Raw genomic sequence first — 12,372 nt, 5'->3', positions numbered from 1 at the left:
ACAGATGAGGAACTGAGGCACAGAGAAGTTAAGTGATTGTCCACAGTCACACAGCTTGACAAGTGGCAGAGATGGGATTCGACCTCCATGAGCCCTGACTCCAAAGCCCGTGCTCTTTCCACTGCGCCATGCTGCTGGGTGCCCTGCTCTCAAGGAGCTCCCACCTAGTGGAGGGGGCTATTTCTAACTGTTGAACTCTCCTGGTACCTTAGACAGATCTGGGCCTACGGAGGAGGAAGAGCCGCAAGGTGGTATGATGAGTGTGTGGCAGCGAGGCGTGGTTAATCCGGGCAGGCTTTCTGGAGGAGGGGGCTCAGGAGAAGGGCTTTGATGGGATGGGGAGGGTATTTTAGCTGAGGAGAATGAGGGGCAGGGGCAAGTAATGGCATGGTAGAGGGAATGGTGGTTGGGAAGGAGAGGCCAGCCAGCTACAGGAGAGCCGCCAGTGGAAAGCTGAGGGTCCAGAAGGGCAGAAATTCAGTCCAGGAGATGGGCAAGGGTGTGTCGTGTAAGGAGGGGATTGGGGCCTGCTGGATGACCTTGAGCAAGTCACTTAACCTCTCTGGGCCTCAACCTCCCCATCTGTTAAATGGGGATGAGATTCCTGCTCTCCCTGTTTAGCCATGAGCCCCAAGCAGGACAGGGACTGTGTCAGATCTGATAATCTTAAATCTACCCCAGCGCTCAGCATAGCATCGCATGTAGTATACCCTTTATCAATACCATTACCAGGCCATGGCCAGCAAGAAAGGTTGGGGAGGGGAGGTGAGAAGCTGGGGTAACCAGCAGCACCACCCACCCCATTGCACCCCAAAAGAGCAAGTCAATCCCAGTGGATTCACTCCGGCAGGATGGGGGGATTGTGAGGGAAGGGTGGCGACTCCTGGGGTGTTTCAGAGGGAGAGCCCTCCCGGTCCCCCCATGCACTATGGAAGCCCCCAAAGGCACCCACGTTTTAACATTTTCACAGCCGCCTTCATCATGGGCTGGGAGCGGCTCAGTCCATATGCAGTGCCTTCCACCACCTCCCCAAATACTCCGGACCCAAGGATTTGGCCTGTGGGTGACAAGGCTGGTCAGAGCAGGAGCGAGCCATCCCTGCCTCCTCCCACTGCTTCCTGCCCGCCTGCCTTTCTGGGGCCCTCCTGGAAGGCTGTGACTTGGCCGGCGGGCACCTGTGTTATGTGTGTGTGGACGTGAATGTGCAGGGATGGTACACATACATGTGCATATATGAGCAACTGTGGCTGTACGGGTGCAGGGGTGAGTGGGGATGTGCATACAGATCCCCGCTCTCCCTCCCTTGTAGACTATGAGCCTCGGGTGGAGCAGGGTCTATTTCTGATCTGATGGTCTTGAGTCTACCCAGCGCTTTAGCACAGAGTTCTCGGTTACACGGGCCACAAAGTCACTGTTAGTCCTTGCTATCGCTTGCCTGTTGGTTTTGCCCCAAGGTCGCTCATGTGGATAAGGAGTCCCTGGGGCTTGGAGGCCACCGGCCGGCAGGGAGGGTCCAGGGGAGCGTACTGAGCACCAGCCTGTCCCTCGGAAACTCCCAGTGCGAGTCGCAGGGGATCTGCATTTGGTTTTGTAGACAGACTCGTGGGTGGCCTGATGGACTCGATGAACCAGCCATTGGGTCTCATAGCGTGGCTTCTGCAAGGTGAAAGGAGGGGTCAGGACCCGGGGAGGCTGGGCCGGGGAGAGATCCCAGTTGGCCCTTGCAGGGGGGAGGTGGAGGGCCCTGACCCGTTTCCAGATGATGACTGGCACGATGAGGCAGACCATCACAATCAGCAGGGTCACCAGGACGGCAACAGCCACAGTCAGCTCAGAGTGCGGGGCTGGGGGCGGAGAGACCCGAAGGTCAGCGCGGCCCCAGATGGAGACCCGTCCCGCAACGCCGCTGCCCTAACCACCCCTCCTGACACAAAAGCCCCCGCTCCAGATGTCAGCATCGTCGACTCTGTTCCCAACCAGGGCCGACTGGCCCTTGGCTCTCTGCAAGGCCGAGCTAAATGGGTGTTCCTCATTTGGGTGGAGGTCCTTGGAGGGAGGAGGAGGAAGAAAGGAGGACTGGCTCACCTGTCGTCATCCCCCTCAACCTGTGCCCCCCTCGTCTACCAACTCACCGGGGGCCACCAGCTTCAGCTCCCGCGTCATGGCCCCGAGTTGATTCTTGGCCAAGCAGTGCATTGCCAGCATCTCCTCACCTGCCAGAAGGTCACCTGACTCTCCATCATGTCCCCGTTTGCCCGTGTGGGCCTCCATGGTGATGTCAGATGCATTGGCGGCCAGGGGGGTCCACAAGGTCTCATTCTTGCATCTGGGGAGAGTGGGGAGGTCGAGGCTGAAGCAGGAGGGAGGCAGGAGTTTGACAGCATTTTCCACCCTGATACCCCTGCTGGTCACCACACCCTCTGCTGGTCATCCCAGAGAATAAAACAGGCCAGAAGCTGTGCTGAGTCCCCAGTGGATCCCAGCTCCTGACTAAGCCCCACCTGGCTCCGACTTTACTAAAACGTTCAGCAGTCCCAAGGTGCTTCGGCCCCTCAAAACACACGCCCCTCCCCATGGAGCCATGGGGCTCAGGCCACCGGTGCAGACCCTCAGACCGGGGCTAGGAAGGAAGTGGTCAGGCAGCACAGGCTGCTCTGCATACTTTTTAATGTCCCTGCAAACCATCTAGTCGATGTCGGGCAGTGGCATCCCTTTGGCGACACAGCGGACGGTCTGGACCCTTGCCGAGCCGTGGTGCTCGTCCACCAGATCCAAGATGGAGGCCGGCACCTGAGGGAGAGGTGGAGCAGGAGGAGTGGGGTAAGGAACAGCTTTCAGCACTGTGCCTGGGGCAATGCAGGAGAGCAGAGTGCCATGCTGGATGCCTACTCTGAGCAGGGTGCTGTGCCAGGACCCACTATGTGAAGGATCCTGTACTGGGGGAAGAGGCCCCATTTATACAAGCGCCACCCCCTATCCTACATGACCAGCTGTTCTCCCCCCACCGAGGACAGAACAAGATGAAATGGACTTGAACTGCAGTGAAGGCAAAAAGAGCGGAGACTGGCAGTGCCATGGGAACGGGGCTCTCGGGGAGCCTGGAAACCCCTCTGGGAGCCGGTGGCCAGCAGGCATGGAGCTGAAGCACCCCCAGGAGTTACTCTCTATCCTCTTGGAAATCACCATTTCTGACAGAGGGGAATGGGGAGTCGGTGAGCTCTATTTTGAGCTTGTCGGTGAGCACCAGCCTCACAAAAAGCTCACCAGCCCATGACTAAGGTGAGTCTTCAGGGCCTTTTCTAAAAACCTGTCTCCCCAGGAAACCTTCCCTAATTGATTCAATTAATCAATGGTATTTACTGAACACTTACTTGTCCTAAGCGTTTAGGAGAAGGCAGCATAATAGAGTTGGTAGGCTTGATCCCTGCTCATAAGGATCTTACAGGCTAGACTAATTCCTACAATTCCAATCACATCAACCTTCAACACTTCATTTTATTCCTTTACTCAGCACTTATGCAGGCAATCAATTTAATCCTTATACCTTTATCTCTATATTTAATTAGTTGTTCAGCTATTTCACCCAGATCTATTTCAATCAATCAATCAGCATATTTACTGAGCAGTTACCATGTGTGGTCAATTCATAAATTACCCAGTGGTGAATACTGAACGCTTACAGTGTGCAGAGCACTGTATAAGCATTTGGGAGAGAGTACGACCTAAAAGACTTAGTAGATATGATCCCTGTAAATAATTTTTGCCAGCCACCCACCCACATTAGTTCATGAGCACCCTTAGGGAAGGGAACATGTATCTGGCTGCTATTGTACTCTCCCAAGCACCTAGTACAGTGTTGTGCACACAGCTGGTGCTCGGGGAATCTTGCTGATCGATCAGTTGACTGACTGGATGGGGAGCAGCTGCCCTGCTCTCACCCCGAGACTGGAAGCGTTGTCCCTAAATCTTACCTTGAACAAGCAGCTCAAAAATGTAGTTCATTATATCATCCTTGTTTTGCACTACAATTGTGTAGTGCCCACTGTCTCCCTCCTTTGCTTGGATTAGCTTCAGCATGCTCTGATACCTGGTGACATCAAAGAGGACCCATGCGAATACACTCATTAGGCACTACAGAAAACCCATACGTAGACAGTTCCTAGCTAAATTATTCTGCAAAAGGTGAAAGACTTCATCTTTGCTACTTCACTTCAACAGTAGGGAAGCAGTATAGCCCAGTAGAAAGAGCACTGACCTGGAAGTCTCCCACAGTGTTCCAGCTCCATGGGAGGGACTGCATGCTGGCTGCCCCACTGGGTGCCCTGTGCGGACCATGCCCACCAGCATGGACCAGGGCCCAGGTGCCCATGCCTGTCCCAGGGTAGGCCGGGAAGGGGAAGACAGGGGAGGCGATAGAGCTGGAGGGCATCTCTTTGCCTGGCATAGCCCAGATGGGGCCAGTAGTCCAGGTGGCTCCGTCGCCCAACAAATGGACATTTCAGGTGGAAGGGACCTTCCGTGTTCTGACTCCAATCTTATTGTGGGCCTGGAATGTCTCTGTTTATTGTACTGTACTCTCTAAAGCACTTAGTACAGTGCTTTTCACATAGCAAGCAATCAATAAGTACAATTAAGTGAGAATGAAATACTCCACACCAGGGCCAGGGCAATCCAGATGACTCTTGAGCAGTTCTGACTGGGGTTGCTCCAGCAGTCTTAAGGGGGACCCAGGAGACTGGAATCCCCATGTGGCCAGCCTCCAGAGGAAGCAGCAGGCCAAGCTAGGGGGTTGGCGCGGTGTCGGGGGGCTGGAGCCAAGTCTCCCCAATAATTCGTTCATTCAATCGTATTTACTGAGTGCTTACTGTTTGTACAGCACTAATCTAAGCGCTTGGAAAGTACAATTCGGCAACAGATAGAGACAATCCCTACCCAACCACAGGCTCACAGTCTAGAAGGGGGAGACAGATAACAAAACAAAACAAGTAGACAGCAATCAACCTCCAGCCTTGGAATCCCAGGGGGCCTGGGCCTGGCCGCTCCCTATCCTCGGGCCAGGACCCTCGAAATTTCACCTGAACCCGGGCCGGGCTGAAGCCCAACACTCATAATACGGGGCCAGAACCTACTGAGATCCCCGCCTGGGTCACTGTGGTCACTCCGCAACAGGTGTCCCCTCCCTCTATGAGGAAGTTATGGGCCACTAGACTAAAAGCTCCTTTAGAACAGGGATCGAGTCTCCTAACTCTGTTGGACTCGCCCAAGCGCTTAGTGCAGCGCTCTTCATGCCACAGCCTGGAAGCTCCCTGAGAGCAGAGACTGTCTTCTAATCCTATGGGACCGTCCCAAGTACGCAGTATAGTGCCCTGCTTGCCATAAATGCCCAATACAGCATTCTGCACACAGTTCATGCTCAGTACAATGCTCTGCACATAATAGGCACCCAATACAGCAGCAAGAAGCAGCATGGCCTAGTGGATAGAACATGGGTCTGGGAGTCAGAAGAACCTAGATTCTAATCCCGGCTTCCCCAGTTATCTGTTGTATGACCTTGGGCAAGTCACTTCACTTCTCTAGGCCTCAGTTACTTCACCTGTAAAATGGGGACTAAGACTGTGAGCCCTATGTGGGACAGGGACTGTGTACAATCTGATTAGCTTGTATCTACCCCAGTGCTTAGTACAGTGCCTGGCAAATAGAAAGTGCTTAACAAATACCTTAAAAAAAAGGGACAGCACTCTGCACATAGTAGGTGTTCAGCAAAGAGTAGGAGTCCAGCACAGCACTTCATATACAGTAGGGGCCCTATACAGCATTCTGCCCTCAGGCATCCAGCTGGGGACATGGACTCAATAAAGGGGGTGCGGGAGAGCACTAGGGTAGACTCAGCAGGGGAAAGGCTCTGTCACCTGATCTCCTAGGTCTTCTCCAGGCTGATGGTGATCTCGGTCAGGTTCTCAATGAGCATCACGTTGTTCTTCAGCCAGGACACCCTGGACTGGAGGTAGGTCTCAAGCTCCACACCAAAATGCCGAACCTCGTGCAGGTTCACGGCCTCCACTGGGACGAAGCCAGGCTGGAGCTGGACGAAGCCTTTCTCTGGGGACAGAAGGGGGTTCGATGAACAGGTTGGTGCTGCGGGGAGGCCAGTTGGCCACAGGCCCCACCCCACCGTGGGGACTTAGGGTTCTCACTCTACCGTGGACATGAGGGTGACCTTCTTTATCTTTCATTCAATAGTATTTATTGAGCGCTTACTATGTGCAGAGCACTGTACTAAGCGCTTGGGATGAACAAGTCGGCAACAGATAGAGACAGTCCCTGCCGTTTGATGGGCTTACAGTCTAATCACGGGCTTACAGTCTAATCGCTTATCTGCAGTCTTACAGTCTTATCTGCTTCGCCTCTTTGGTGACATGGTAGGCAGCACACTCAGAATCACCGCTGTCCTTGGCCGTGGCCTCGGGCACCATCAGGGTGAACACCAGCTTGATGGGTGGGACCTTAAACTCGTCCACCTTGATAATGTCCTTGTCCCTCTGTGCCGGAGAGAGGAGGCGGGGCTCAAGCCACCCTGCAGGAGGAGGGGACACCCGGGAGAGGTCCGGGAGTCCTGATGGGTGGGGGAAGCTTTTCTGGATCTGCTGCACCATCATTTCTCTCCACCCTTTGTCCTGGAACTGGGGCCCAGGGGTGGACCGACAGCTGCCAAATAGGTGAAAATAAGGAGAAAGAAGGGGATGAACAGAGAGGAGGAGGAAATACATCAGGGCAGAAGGGAGGGAGGAAGAGGCTGGCAAAATGGAATAGGAGAGTGGGGGCAAAGGATCAGGAGGAGGAGATAAGGGGGAGAGACTAGGCAAGGAAGCAAGGGTGTGGGCAGTGGCTGAGATGCAGGGGAGGAGAGGGGGAGAACTCTTTCCTCCCCACAAGGGCCTGCGAGGTCGCCTCCCCCAGACCCACAGGGGAGGAGAGGCCGTTTCCCAGACAGTGACCGTCACCTTGGCTCCCCAACTCATGCTCCGTGCTCCTCCCCAGCACTGGTTGGTCTCATCTCTCCCACCTCTCATCCCTCTCCACGGCCCCACTTTGGTCTGCAGCTCCCTCCCGCCTAACAGCCACCCGACTCTGCATGTAGACCTTCACCTCCTCCCCTTCATCCACCTCCTCCTCTTCCTCCTCCTCAAGAGGCATCTCCTCATGTCCAAACCTCACAACAACCTCCACCATAGCATCAGAGCATTTTTGTTCCTCCCAGCGTGCATTCCCTGTGGCTCAATCACTTAGTAATTCACTTCTTCACTTCACTCTGCTTCTTTCTGCCTGTCTACCCCAATGAGACTGGAAGAAGTAGTGGTATTGGTATTCATTAAGCAGTTACTGTGTGCAAAGCCCTGTACTAGGCACTGGGAAAGAGTACAGAGATGGGAACTAGATCCAGTTCCTATTCCTGAAAGGGCTCACAATTCATGAGGGCAGGGACCATGTTTTTTTTCGTCCATCGTACTTTCCCTACTGCTTTATACAATGCCTAGCACAGAGTAGGCCCCTAAGATGGTGATTTACACCCACAAAGCACTGAGTAGACTTGCAAAGCAGTGCTCCACCCCCAGTAGGTGCTTAATCAATTGATGGAGGGGATGTCTCCACCACTCCGTCTCCCTGTCCATTGGGCCTAAGGTTGTGCCTCCAGTGCTCAGCACCCAGTAAGTGCTCAATAAATATGACTGAATGAACGAAAGACTCCTTCTGCGTCACCCTAACTTGCTCTCTTTATTCATCCCCATTCCTAGCCCCATAACACTTACCGTCCTATCTGTAATTTCTTTATTTCTATTAATGTCTATCTCCCCCTCTAAACTCTAAGCTCGTTGTGACCAGATATTGTTTCTCTTACTGTACTGTTCTCTCCCAAGCACTCAGTACAGTGCTCTGAACACAGTAAGCGCTCAAAAAGTATGATTGACTGACTCCTGCTCTGAGCCCCATCCCCACCACGCCCTCCCCGGTCAGCGTGCTGCAAGTGGGATGTACCACCTTCCCCGGATAGTTCCACTGGAAATCGACCACCTCGTTGTCCAGGACGGTATAGGTGATCACAATAGTTTCACCCGTCTTGTACACTTTGGGGCCTCCATCTCCACGACGATCTCTGGGGTGACTACCGGCAAGCAAGGAAGGACAGGTGTGGGCCAGGGAATCACCTTCCCCAACTCTGCACGGCGCCTAGGCCAGGGCCCTGTGGAGGCCGGACCTGGCCAACTGGCTGGCAAGGACTAACCTCAAGGCCGAAGCAGGATGTCCCCAAATAATTGTGGGATTTGTTAAGTGCTTACTATGTGCCAGGCACTGGCCTAAGCGATGGGGTAGACACAAGCTAACTGGGTTGGACACAGTCCCTGTTCCACATAGGGCTCACAGTCTTAATCCCCATTTTTAAAGTTGAGGGAACTGAGGCACAGAGAAGTGAAGTAACTTGCCTAAGGTCACACAGCAGACAAGTGACAGAGCCAAGATTAGAATCCAGGTCCTGCTGACTCACAGGCCCACTCTGCTTCTGGTGCAGACCCAACCCCCCTGGGACTCATACAGATAAGGAAAATGAGGCTCAGAGAGACTAAGTGAATTACATTCCAGGTCATCCAGCAATACAGAACAGAGCCCGAACTAAAGTCAAAAGTCCTGGCCTCCCGGGTGCCCTAGGCCACACTGCCTCCCTGAAATCCTCCCGTGAGCAGGTGGTCTCAGGAAACTGTCCTCCCCTCGGAGGAGGTGGTGGCCTTCCAGGCACATGCACTCAGCCCTCCAGGAAAGGGACCGAGTTTGTTGGGCCTCAGGCGCTCAGGGACCCTTCCCCAAGGGACGGCGCGGACGGCCCGAGGGCAGCAGATATCTTGCAAGGTGTAGATGTTGAACTTGCGGGTCTGGAACTTCCTGCCACAGGTCATCTCGCACATGTAGGACCCCATGGCAAAGTGACCCAGGAAGCCTTGGCGGCTGTCGTAGGAGGCAAAGACCGCCTTGCCGAGGCTGGCATGCAGGGTCTCCTGCGTCTGCGGGTAGGTGGGGCGACAGGGGATCACGGTGGAACCAGCTTTCTCCAAGACGATGAAGTGGTCAACCATGACTGAGGGCATGAAGGTGACGTTGGGGTCTGAGGGGGGACGATGATGATGAGGGTATTTGTTAAGCGTTTACTGCGTGTCTAGCACTGTTGTAAGAGCTGGGATCGATCCAGGCTAATCAGGTTGGACACAGAACCTGTCCCACATGGGATTCACAGTCCTGATCCCCCTTTTACAGATGAGGTAACTGAGGCACAGAGAAGTAACTTGCCCAATGCCACACAGCAGACAAGTGGCAGAGCCAGGATGAGAACACAGATCCTTCTGTCGTCCAGGCCTGTGCTCTATCCATTAGGTCATGCTGCTTGACGTGAGGGGTTGGTTTGGCTGGGCTGTCGAGAGGGAGGAGGGAGGGGCAGAGGGCACGCAGAGGAAGCAATTGTCATTACCAGCAAGTGATGAGTACTAGCTGGGGAAGGGGTGCTGGACTGGACACCAGAGCACTAGACTGAGCATGTTGTGTGCAGAGTGCTGGACTGAGTACCTGCTGTGGGGAGCATGCTAGCTTGGACAATTGCTGAGGACAGAGTGCTAGGCTGGGAGCTTGCTGTGGGCAGAGCACCGGACTGAATGCCTGCTGTGGGCAGAGCACTGGGCAAGATGCCTCCTAAGGGCAGGGCTCTGGACTAATTGCCTGCCGTGGGCAGAGGGCTGGGCTAGGCACCTGTTATGGGCAGAGTACTGGACTGAGCTCCTGCTGTGAGCTGTGTCCAGAGGACAACCAGAACAGGGTTCCTCCCAGTGCCCTGCTACCAGTGGGCTCAGATCCCCTGTAGTTCCCCATCTCCACTGGATAATAATAATAATTATGAAACTTGCTGAACACTTACAGTGTCAAGCACTGTTCTAAGCACTGGTGAGATACAAGTTAATTAGGTTGGACACAGTCCCAGTCCCATATGGGGCTCACACTCTTAGAGAAGCAGTGTGGCTCAGTGGAAAGAGCCCGGGCTTGGGAGTCAGAGATCATGGGTTCGAATCCTGGCTCTAACACTTGTCAGCTGTATGACTGTGGGCAAGTCACTTAACTTCTCTGTGTCTCAGTTACCTCATCTGTAAAATGAGTATTAACTGTGAGCCCCACATGGGACAACCTGATTACCCTGTATCTACCCCAGCACTTAGAACAGTGCTCTGCACATAGTAAGCGCTTAACAAATACCAACACTCTTAATCCCCATTTTACAGATGAGGGAATTGAGGTCCAGAGAAGTGAAGTAACTTGCCCAAGGTCACCCAGCAGACATGTGGAAGAGCCGGAATTAGAACCCAGGTCCTTCTGACTGCACTCAACGTGGCCAAACGGTACCCCGCCATTTCCGTAAGGGGGCCGGTCCAACCCCAACCACGGATCTCCCCTTCCAGCACCCCTGTATGGAATCCATGGTTGCCCCACACCCAGACCACCTGACCATGGGGGGGCCCTGCACCCACTGGGCATGTAGATGTAGATATCCTGGCCTTTGACCTCAGCCTCCTGGGCCTGCGTGTGGTTGTAGTAGCAGGTCTAGAGGTCAGTGTGTACAGCCGAGACATTGGCCACCTCCAGCACGGCCACAAAGGAGCCGCTGTCGTTCTCACTGCGGACGGACACGCCAGGGCTCTCGTCTTCCAGTGTGGGGAACTGCCAGAAGACCTCACTGTTCCTTGTGTAATTCAGGGAAAGGGACACATGCAGCGGCATCACCAGCTCCTCCTCATTCGGCGTGATGGAGGTACGTAATGGGGGCTGGAAGGATCCGCGTCGCAGCCCTGACGGAGGGGAAGCTGGTGGGAGACGGTCGGGAGTGGGTGGGTGGGCAGAGCTGGTCCAGTCTGACTGGACCCTCCATGAGGAACCCACCAGGGGGAGCCCCAACCTTCAACTTGGGGGTTCCCTCTTTGGGGGATCCCCCAGACCTTCCTGAACAACAGCTATTGTGCTCAGGATCTCCCCTTCAACCGATCCTACAGTTCACACCCTTTGCTTTCCAGAATCTGGGTTGGGGCACCTCATATAGGCTGTGGGGAGCCAGGAATCTCTGGGTTCAGCCCAGGGAGCTGTGACCAGGAGCTGGGCTTGGGTAATCCGACCCTGAGACCCCCTCCAAGAGCAAGCTCAGCCTCAGAGACCCCACCCTCACCCCCAGAGCCGGGCCCCTCTCCTGACAGAAGGAAACCATGGAAATTCCTTTGAGCCACTAGAGCTCGCCGACACTCACTCCCCCTGGGAATCTGGGTACCAGTGGCCGGGGGGCGGAGGGGAAGTCAACAGGAGGTTTGGCCCTGTAGGGGGGCGCCATGCCTGGCAGAAGGAATGAGGGGGAGTGGAATCTTTCATTCCCCTGGGGCAGCTGAGACAGAATTCTGTCCTCTCCCCTGACCCACACTCAGTAGAGTGTCAATGGGGACCCTGCGACCTTAGGAGCTGGGGGCCAAAACAGTCTGTTTTTTCTCCCTTCCCTGGTAGTACTGTGCGGTGAGGGAGAGGGACAGGTTCCGGGATGCAAGGGCAGGACCATATTGGGAGAAGAACCTTCCCTGGCCCCCTGCCACTATCATCACTTTCCTGAGGTGGGTTGCCCCAGGATTCCACCCCCCTAGCTGCAGACCCCTTGGGTCTGCACACTGAAACATCTAGAAAGGGGGAGGATTCTGCCTCCCCGCAACTCCTGGCTCTGAAGGGACGTGATCCAAAGGCACTTCATGAATCCAACCTCCCACCCTTCCCCCTTCGACTGTCTTTGGTCTCTGGATCACCTCCTCCCCTCTCCCCTGCCTAAGGCTGGAGTGGGTCATGGGCCTTACCTGACAGCAGACACCCCAAGACCAGGAATGTCCAAGGGGAAGGACCCATAGTCGATGGAAAACTGGGGGAACCAAGACAAGTCAAAGTTAGAGCCAGGGTTGGGGGTTTAGTTCCACTGAGCCCACTCTCACCTGACCCTGACCCCTCTTGAGCTGTCCCAGTCTGAGAAGCTGGCTGGATTCCACTCCAGCCCCAGGGATCCCAGTGAACTCTTCTCCCCTTTCCCAGGCCTCTTTCAGGTTCCCAGGCCAGGGGGCCCTGCGCCATCCCAGATTTCCATTCCTAATCAACGCTGGTATGATTCAGCCCATGTCCCCCGTCCCCACCCCCAAAACGGGAAGGTGACCAGCGGGGAACGAGCCAGCTAAGAGCTGGCCACATCCCTTCCATCGAAGACAAACATCTTCCTTTTCCCTTTGATATCGCCCTCCCGACTCACAGACTCCAATAATGATAATA

General features: G+C 54.7%; 1 pseudogene; it reads right to left on the bottom strand.

Annotated features, from left to right (window-relative positions):
- The window catches only part of LOC114813879, a 15,023-nt pseudogene extending 4,214 nt beyond the window's left edge, over window positions 1–10,809 (bottom strand).
- Window positions 10,810–12,372: the final 1,563 nt, after the last annotated feature.

The sequence above is a fragment of the Ornithorhynchus anatinus genome, chromosome 8 (genome assembly GCF_004115215.2).
Source record: "Ornithorhynchus anatinus isolate Pmale09 chromosome 8, mOrnAna1.pri.v4, whole genome shotgun sequence".
In the NCBI taxonomy this organism is placed as follows: domain Eukaryota; kingdom Metazoa; phylum Chordata; class Mammalia; order Monotremata; family Ornithorhynchidae; genus Ornithorhynchus; species Ornithorhynchus anatinus.
Note: the sequence above shows the minus strand (reverse complement) of the source record. Positions and strands in the feature narration are given on the sequence as shown.